The following is a 9,780-nucleotide window of genomic DNA, read 5'->3' as shown; positions in this document are numbered from 1 at the left end:
CCCCACACTGTTCTCGTGGTAGTGAGTGAGTTCTCACGAGAACTGGTTGTTTGATAAGTGTCTGGCACTTCTCCCTTCTTGCTCTCTCTCTCCTGCTTCCTTGTGAAGAAGGTACTTGCCTCCCCTTTGCCTTCTGCCATGATTGTTTAAGTTTTCTGAGGTATCCCCAGCCATGTGAAACTGTGAGTCAATTAAACCTCTTTCCTTTATAAATTACCCAGTCTCAGGTAGTATCTATAGCAGTGTGAAAACAGACTAATATACTAACCTAAGACATGGACAAAAAGCAATAGCTGCCATTCATGTAATCCAGAAAATAATGAATTCAGTTCAGAGTTTTCTGTAGCAAAAAACAAACAAAACCCCACAAAAAACTCTACAGATGCTTGATATGACAGAAGATATTAAAATATTATGGCTCGCTGGGCATGGTGGCTCACGCCTGTAATCCCAGCACTTTGGGAGGCCAAGCCAGGTGAATCACCTGAGGTCGGGAGTTTGCAACCAGCCTGACCGACACAGAGAAACCCCATCTTTACTGAAAATACAAAATGAGCCAGTCATGGTGGCACATGCCTGTATTCCCAGGTACTTGGGAGGCTGAGACAAGAGAATTGCTTGAACCCGGGAGGCAGAGGTTGTGATGAGCCGAGATCGCACCATTGTACTCCAGCTTGGGCAACAAAAGCGAAACTTTGTCTTGAAAAAAAAAAATCATTGTGACTGTGATAGAGGCCAAAAGTACAAGGGAAAAAAACAATTAGAAACACCAGGTGTGTTGCTCCATTCTCATGGTAGTATGAAGAAATACCCAAGGTTGGATAATTAATAAAGAAAAGAGATTTAATTTGTTCACAGTTTCACATGTCTGGGGAGGCCTAAGGAAACTTACTATTATGGTGGAAGGCACCTGTTCACAGGGCAGCAGGAGAGAGCATAAGTGCAAGCAGGGGAAATGCCAGATGCTTATAAAACCATCAGATCTCCTGAGAACTCACTTGCTGTTTCAAGAACAGCATTGGGGAAATGACCCCCATGATTCAATTACCTCCCACGGGGTCCCACTTATGACAAGTGGGGATTATGGGACTACAATTCAAGATGAGATTTGGGTGGAGACACAAAGCCTAACCATAGCATTCTGCTCCTGGATCCTCCCAATCTCATGTCCTCACATTTCAAAACACAAGCATGCCCTTCCAACAGTCCCACAGATTCTTAACTCATTCTAGCTTTAACCCAAAAGTCCTAGTCCAAAGTCTCTTATGAGACAAGGCAAATCCCTTCTGCCTGTGAGTCTACAAAATCAAAAGCAAGTTAGTTAGTTCCTAGATACAATGGGGATACCTGAAATGCGTAAATAATACTCATTCCAAATGAGAGAAATTGGCCAAAACAAAGGGGCTACAGGCCCCATGCAAGTCTAAAATCCAATATGGCAGTCATTAAACCTTAAAGTTCCAAAATGATCTCTTTTGACTCCATGTCGCATATCCAGGTCACACTCATGCAAGAGGTGGGTTCCCATGGCCTTGGGCAGCTCCAGCCCTGTGGTTTTGCAGGATATAGTCCTTTTCTCAGCTGTTTTCACAGGCTGGTGTTAAGTGCCTGTGGTTTTTCCAGACACAGGGTACAAACTGTTGGTGGATCTACCATGCTGGGATCTGGAGGACAGTGGCCCTCTTCTCACAATCCCAGAAGGCAGTTCCCCAGTGGGGACTCAGAGTGGGGGCTCTGACCTCACTTTTCCCTTCTGCACTGCCCTAGCAGAGGTTCTCCATAAGGGCCCTGCTCCTGCAGCAGTCTTCTGCCTGGACATCCAGGTATTTCCATACATCCTCTGAAATCTAGATGGAGATTCCCGAACCTCAATTCTTGACTTCTGTGCACCCACGGGAAATTGCCAGAGCTTGGGGTTTGCACTCTCTGAAGCAACAGGGTGAGCTGTACTTTGACCTGTTTTAGCCATAGCTGGAGTGGCTGGGATGCAGTCCAGAGGCTGCACACAGCAGGGGGGCCCTGGACCCAGCCCAGGAAACCATGTTATCCTCCAGGTCTGTGATGGGAGGGGCTGCCATGAAGGTCTCTGACATGACCTGGAGACATTTTCCCCATTGTCTTGGTAATTAACATTCAGCTCCTTGTTACTTATGCAAATTTCTGCTGCCAGCTTGAGTTTCTCCCCAGAAAATGGGTTTTTCTTGTCTATTGCATCGTCAGGCAGCAAATTTTCCAAACCTTTATGCTCTGCTTCCTCTTGAGTGCTTTGCCACTTAGAAATTTCTTCTACCAGATACCCTAAATCATCTCTCTCAAGTTCAAAGTTCCACAGATCTCTTGGGCAGCGGCAAAATGCCGCCAGTCTCTTTGCATGCCAAGAGTGACCTTTACTCCAGTCCGCAACAAGTTCCTTATCCCCATCTGAGACCACCTCAGCCTGGACTTTATTGCCCATATCACTATCAGCATTTTGGTCAAAGCCATTCAACAAGTTTCTAAGAAGTTCCAAAATTTCCCACATTCTTTCTGTCTTCTGAGTGCTCCAAGTCTCCAGGAAGTTCCAGACTTTCCCACATTTTCCTGTCTTCTTCTGAGCCCTCCAAACTGTTCCAATCTCTGCCTGTTACCAGTTCCAAAGTCACTTCCACATTTTTGGTGTTCTTTTTTGTTGTTGTTGTTGTTGTTGTTGTTGTTGAGACGGAGTCTCGCTCTGTCACCCAGGCTGGAGTGCAGTGGTGCGATCTCGGCTCACTGCAAGCTCCACCTCCTGGGTTCACACCATTCTTCTGCCTCAGCCTCCCGAGTAGCTGGGACTATAGGTGTCCGCCACCATGCCCAGCTAATTTTTTTTTGTACTTTTTTTGTGTACAAATACCATCAAGCAGGGGCTCAACCACTGTGTTAGCCAGGATGGTCTCAATCTCCTGACCTTATGATTCGCCTGCCTCGGCCTCCCAGAGTGCTGGGATTACAGGCGTGAGCCACCATGCCTGGCCATTTTCAGTATTCTTATAGCAGTGCCCCACTACCTCAGTACCAATTTACTGTATTAGTTCATTCTCATGCTGCTCTGAAGAGATACCTAAGGCGGAGTAATTTATAAATAAAAGAAGTTTGACTCACAGTTTTGCATAGGTAGGGAGGCCTCAGGAAACTTATGATCATGGCAGAAGGCACCTCTTCACAGGGTGGCAGGAGAGAGAATGAGTGCAAGCAGGGGAAATGCCAGGCAGTATAAACTGATCTGCAGTGACTTATAGCAACCTAAAGATAGTTAGAGGAACTACTAATAATGGTTATAAGATAGAATGCAAATGTTATCAAACTTGATAATGTAATTATAAAAACACATATGACAAAACTTAAGAGAAGGGTAGAGAGTCAAAGAGAAATAATAAGGTCCTTAATATTGCCATCTTATACAATAGAGAGCTAAGAAACACTGTCTACAGCTAATGAAATAAGAAAGATAAAACTGTATTATTAAATATTATAAAGGAAGCCTATAAAGGAATCAAAAATAGTGATATTATGACACTAGAAGAAGGATGAGAAAAAAAGGAGGTGGGAAATGTTGTGAGCAAGATCATCATCTATCGGTCTGGAAAGCCATTAATTAATTATTAATGCTATTAGTATGTATTTTTTTAGAGACAGGATCTTGTTCTGTTACCCAGGTTGGAGTGCAGTGGCACAATCATATCTCACTTCAGCCTCACACTCCCAGGCTCAGACAATTCTCCTGCCTCAGCCTTCTGAGTAGCTAGGACTACACACCACCATGCCCAGCTAATTGGAAATTTTCTGTTTTTCTTTTAGAGATGGATTCTTACTACGTTGCCCAGGTTGGTCTGAACTCCTGGCCTCAAGCAATCCTCCTACCTCAACCTCCCAAAGTCCCGGATTCCAGGTATGAACCTCTGCACCTGGCCCCCATTAATGTACGTCTAAAGTTAAATTAAGAAAACAAGAAACAGTGATATAAAATACTATTGAGAGATGTGGAGGCAACTGCCAGAAAAAAACCAAAAACACAAAATAGTTTGAGTGTTCCAAGTGGTTCTCCCTCTTGAAAGCTAAACTTGGTGGCAGAGAGGTGTATTTTGTAATTCTTGGGTTTTCACAATGTCCTTCTGTGCTATTCACTTCAGAATCACATGCAAGAACAATATTTGATGAAAAAGATGAGAGGAGCAGAAAATGAAGAGTAATGGCAATTTAGAACCAACTTTCAGTTCTATCATTCTATATCATATTTTTTACCCTATGGTTGAGCCCCTGCTTGATGGCATTTGCTGCATTTTGTTCTCTTCAAAAAAATAGTTATGGTAGTTATGAATTTAAGCAATGATCCCAAAGAAACTACTTTTGCATTTTGAGATCCTTTCTGGATCTGTTAACATACTTAAATGCTTTTACAAAGTTGTAAAAACCCTTCTGAACCCTCAGCACACTTCTCAAACCTCTACCCTCTTCCCTTCATACCCCACCCTGGAAAATGACCTTACCAACCTTTCTCCTATGGATGGAACTCAGGTCATTTAGCAGGCACTGTCCTCTACTATCCCTTGTCCCCACCTGATCTCTAGTCACTCACCACTGACTGAAAGACATGCTAAGGCTGATCATCCCAGCGCTTGCCGTCTTGCCTCCTCTCTGTCTTTCGTTTGCCTTTCATACTTTTTGTTTTGCCTATAACCATAATCAAATCTTTCCTACATTTAGAAGCAAAACCAAAAACTTCTTTTTTTTTTTTTTTGAGACAGCATCTCACTCTGTCACCCAAGTTGGAGTGCAGTGGTGTGATCATGACTCACTGCATCCTTGACCTCCTGGGCTCAAGGGATTCTCCCACCTCAACCTCCTAAGTAGCTGGGACCACAGATGTATGCTACCGTGCCTGGCTAATTTTTATTATTTTTGTTTTTATTTATTTTTTGAAACAGAGTCTCACTTTGTTGCCCAGGCTGCAGTGCAGTGGCACAATCTCAGCTCACTGCAACCTCCACCTCCCAGGTTCAAGCAGTTCTGCTACCTCAGCCTCCCGAGTAGCTGGGATTACAGGCGCACACCACCACGCCCAGCTATTTTTTTGTATTTTTTAGTAGAGATGGCGTTTCACCATGTTGGCCAGGCTGCTCTCAAACTCCTTACCTTAAGTGATTCACCTGCCATGGCCTCCCAGAGTGCTGGGATCACAGGCGTGAGGTGGGATACAGTGATGTCTGGCCCTTGGCTAATTTTATATTGTTTTGTAGAGATAGTCTCAATGTGTTGCCCAGGCTGGTCTCAAACTTTGGGGCTCAAGTGATCCTCCCACCTCAGCCTCCCAAAGTGTTGGGATTACAGATACGAGCCACCTCACCCAGCCCCTTTCACTAACTTTGAGCTTGGTTTGTTCATGCTTGTCTAGTTCTTTGAGGTGTGTTATTAGATTGTTCATTTGGAAGCTTTCTATTTTTTTGTTGTAGGTGTTTATTGCTATAAACTTCCCTCTCAGCACTGCTTTTGCTGTATCCCATAGGTTTGCTATGTTGTGTGTTTCTTTCTTTCTCCCCTTTTTTTTTCAGACAAAGTCTTGCTCTTGTCCCCCGGCCTGGAGTGCGATGGCACGATCTCGGCTCACTGCAACCTCTGCTTCCCGGGTTCAAGTGATTCTCCTGCCTCAGCCTCCCAAGTAGCTGGGATTACAGCCGCCTGCCACCACGCCCAGCTAATTTTTGTATTTTCAGTAGAGATGGGGTTTCACTATATTGGCCAGGCTGGTCTCGAACTCCCGACCTCAGGTGATCCGCCCACCTCAGCCTCCCAAAGTGCTGGTATTACAGGCGTGAACCACTTTTTTTTTTTTTTTGAGACAGGGTTTGTCTTTGTCACCCAGGCTGGAGGTGCAGTGGCTTGATCATGGCAACACTCCAGCCTCAACCTCCTGGACTCAAGCCATCGGTCTTAGCCTCCCACATAGCTGGGACTACAGTGTGCATCACTACACCTGGATAGTTTTTAAAGTTTTTTGTAGAGATGGAGTGTCGCCATGTTGCCCAGGTTGGTCTCAAAATCCTGGGCTCAAGTGATCCTCCTGCCTTGGCCACAAAGTGCTGGGATTACAGGCATGAGCAACCTTGCCTGGCTAGTATGTTGTGTTTCGATTTTCATTTGTTTCAGGAAAAATTTTTATTTCCTCCTTAATTTCTTCCTTGACTCAATGGTCATTCAGAAGCATGTTGTTTAACTTCCACTGTATTTTTACAGTTTCGCGGGTTCCTCTTGTTACTGATTTCCAGTTTTATTCCACTGTGGTCTGAAAAGATACTTGATTTTTAAAAACTTGTTGTGAGTTGTTTTGTGTCATAACATATGATCTCTCCTGCAGAATGTTCTGTGTGCTAATGAGAATGTATATTTTGTAACTGTTGGATAAAATGTTCTGTAAATGTCTGTTAGGTCCATTTGGTCTATGTGCAGGTTTTTTTGTTTTTATTTTGTTTCTTTTTTGAGACAGAGTCTCACTCTGTTACCCAGGCTGGAGTGTGTTGGCATGATCTCAGCTCACTGCAACCTCTGCCTCCCTGATTCAAGAGATTCCCCTGCCTCAGCCACCTGAGTAGCTGGGATTACAGGTGCATGCCACCACGTCTGGCTAATTTTTGTATTCTTAGCAGAAATGGGGTTTCACCATGTTGGCCAGGCTGGTCTCAAACTCCTGACCTCAAGTGATCCACCTGCCTTGGCCTCCTGAAGTGCTGGGATTAGAGGAGTGAGCCACCAAACCTAACCTGTAATTTAAATGCAGTTTTAAAATTTTCTGTCTAATGCTGAAAATGCAGTGTTGCAGTCTCCACTGTGATTGCATTAGTGTCTTTCTCTTTAGATCTGATAATGCTTGCTTTATTAATTGGTGCTCCAATGTTGAGTGAATATGTTTAGAATTGTTATATCCTGATAAAACTGATCCTTTTATCATTTTATAATGTGCTTCTCTCCTTACCATTTTTGACTTAAATTTTTTAAAAATCTGATTAAATATAGCTACTCCTGCATGCTTTTGGTCTCCATTTGCATGGAAAAATCTTTTTCCATCTCTTTACTTTCAGTCTCATATGTGTCATTACAAGTGAGATGAGTTTCTTGTAGGTAGCATATAGTTGCATCATGATTTTGAATCCATTCAGCCACTTTACCTCTTAACTGGAAAGTTGTAGGGGGGCGCGGAGCAAGATGGCCGAATAGGAACAGCTCCAGTCTCCAACTCCCAGCGCGAGCGACACAGAAGACCAGTGATTTCTGCATTTTCAACTGAGGTACTGGGGTCATCTCACTAGGGAGTGCCGGACAATTGGTGCTGGTCAGCTGCTGCAGCCTGACCAGCGAGAGCTGAAGCACGGCGAGGCATCGCCTCACCTGGGAAGCGCAAGGGGGAAGGGAATCCCTTTTCCTAGCCAGGGGAACTGAGACACACAACACCTGGAAAATCGGGTAACTCCCACCCCAATACTGCGCTGTAAGCAAACAGGCACACCAGGAGAATATACCCCACAACTGGCCGGGAGGGTCCCACGCCCACGGAGCCTCCCTCCTTGCTAACACAGCAGTCTGCGGCGATCTAACCGCAAGGCAGCAGTGAGGCTGGGGGAGGGGCGCCTGCCATTGCTGAGGCTTAAGTAGGTAAACAAAGCCGCTGGGAAGCTCGAACTGGGTGGAGCTCACAGCAGCTCAAGGAAACCTGCCTGTCTCTGTAGACTCCGCCTCTGGGGACAGGGCACAGCTAAAAAATAACAGGGGAAGCAGCAGAGGCCTGTGCAGATGCGAACGACTCTGTCTGACAGCTTTGAAGAGAGCAGTGGATCTCCCAACATGGAGGATGAGATCTGAGAACGGACAGACTGCCTGCTCAAGTGGGTCCCTGACCCCTGAGTAGCCTAACTGGGAGACATCCCCCACTAGGGGCAGTCTGACACCCCACACCTCACAGGGTGGAGTACACCCCTGAGAGGAAGCTTCCAAAGTAAGAATCAGACAGGTACACTCGCTGTTCAGCAATACTGTATCTTCTGCAACCTCTGCTGCTGATTCCCAGGCAAAAAGGGTCTGGAGCGGACCTCAAGCAATCTCCAACAGACCTACAGCTGAGAGTCCTGACTATTAGAAGGAAAACTATCAAACAGGAAGAACACCTATACCAAAACCCCATCAGTACGTCACCATCATCAAACACCAGAGGCAGATAAAACCACGAAGATGGGGAAGAAGCAGGACAGAAAAGCTGGAAATTCAAAAAATAACAGCGCATCTCCCCCTGCAAAGGAGCACAGCTCTTCGCCAGCAACGGATCAAAACTAAAAATCTTGAAAAAAGAGTGGAAGAATTGACAGCTAGACTAATTAATGCAGAGAAGGTCATAAACGAAATGACAGAGATGAAAACCATGACACGAGAAATACGTGACAAATGCACAAGCTTCAGTAACCGACTCGATCAACTGGAAGAAAGAGTATCAGCGATTGAGGATCAAATGAATGAAATGAAGTGAGAAGAGAAACCAAAAGAAAAAAGAAGAAAAAGAAATGAACAAAGCCTGCAAGAAGTATGGGATTATGTAAAAAGACCAAATCTACGTCTGATTGGGGTGCCTGAAATTGAGGGGGAGAATGGAAACAAGTTGGAAAACACTCTTCAGGATATCATCCAGGAGAACTTCCCCAACCTAGTAGGGCAGGCCAACATTCAAATTCAGGAAATACAGAGAACGCCACAAAGATACTCCTCCAGAAGAGCAACTCCAAGACACATAATTGCCAGATTCACCAAAGTTGAAATGAAGGAAAAAATCTTAAGGGCAGCCAGAGAGAAAGGTCGGGTTACCCACAAAGGGAAGCCCATCAGACTGACAGCAGATCTCTCGGCAGAAACTCTACAAGCCAGAAGAGAGTGGGGGCCAATATTCAACGTTCTTAAAGAAAAGAATTTTAAACCCAGAATTTCATATCCAGCCAAACTAAGTTTCATCAGTGAAGGAGAAATAAAATCCTTTACAGATAAGCAAATGCTTAGAGATTTTGTCACCACCAGGCCTGCCTTACAAGAGACCCTGAAGGAAGCCCTAAACATGGAAAGGAACAACAGGTACCAGCCATTGCAAAAATATGCCAAAATGTAAAGACCATCGAGGCTAGGAAGAAACTGCATCAACTAACGAGCAAAATAACCAGTTACTATCATAATGGCAGGATCAAGTTCACACATAACAATATTAACCTTAAATGTTAATGGACTAAATGGTCCAATTAAAAGACACAGACTGGCAAACTGGATAAAGAGTCAAGACCCATCAGTCTGCTGTATTCAGGAGACCCATCTCACATGCAGAGACATACATAGGCTCAAAATAAAAGGATGGAGGAAGATCTACCAAGCAAATGGAGAACAAAAAAAAGCAGGGGTTGCAATCCTAGTCTCTGATAAAACAGACTTTAAACCATCAAAGATCAAAAGAGACAAAGAAGGCCATTACATAATGGTAAAGGGATCAATTCAACAGGAAGAGCTAACTATCCTAAATATATATGCACCCAATACAGGAGCACCCAGATTCATAAAGCAAGTCCTTAGAGACTTACAAAGAGACTTAGACTCCCATACAATAATAATGGGAGACTTCAACACTCCACTGTCAACATTAGACAGATCAACGAGACAGAAAGTTAACAAGGATATCCAGGAATTGAACTCATCTCTGCACCAAGCGGACCTAATAGACATCTATAGAACTCTCCACCCCAA

The sequence above is a fragment of the Piliocolobus tephrosceles genome, chromosome 6 (assembly GCF_002776525.5).
Source record: "Piliocolobus tephrosceles isolate RC106 chromosome 6, ASM277652v3, whole genome shotgun sequence".
In the NCBI taxonomy this organism is placed as follows: domain Eukaryota; kingdom Metazoa; phylum Chordata; class Mammalia; order Primates; family Cercopithecidae; genus Piliocolobus; species Piliocolobus tephrosceles.
The sequence above is the reverse complement of the archived record's forward strand: the minus strand, read 5'-3'. Positions refer to the sequence as shown.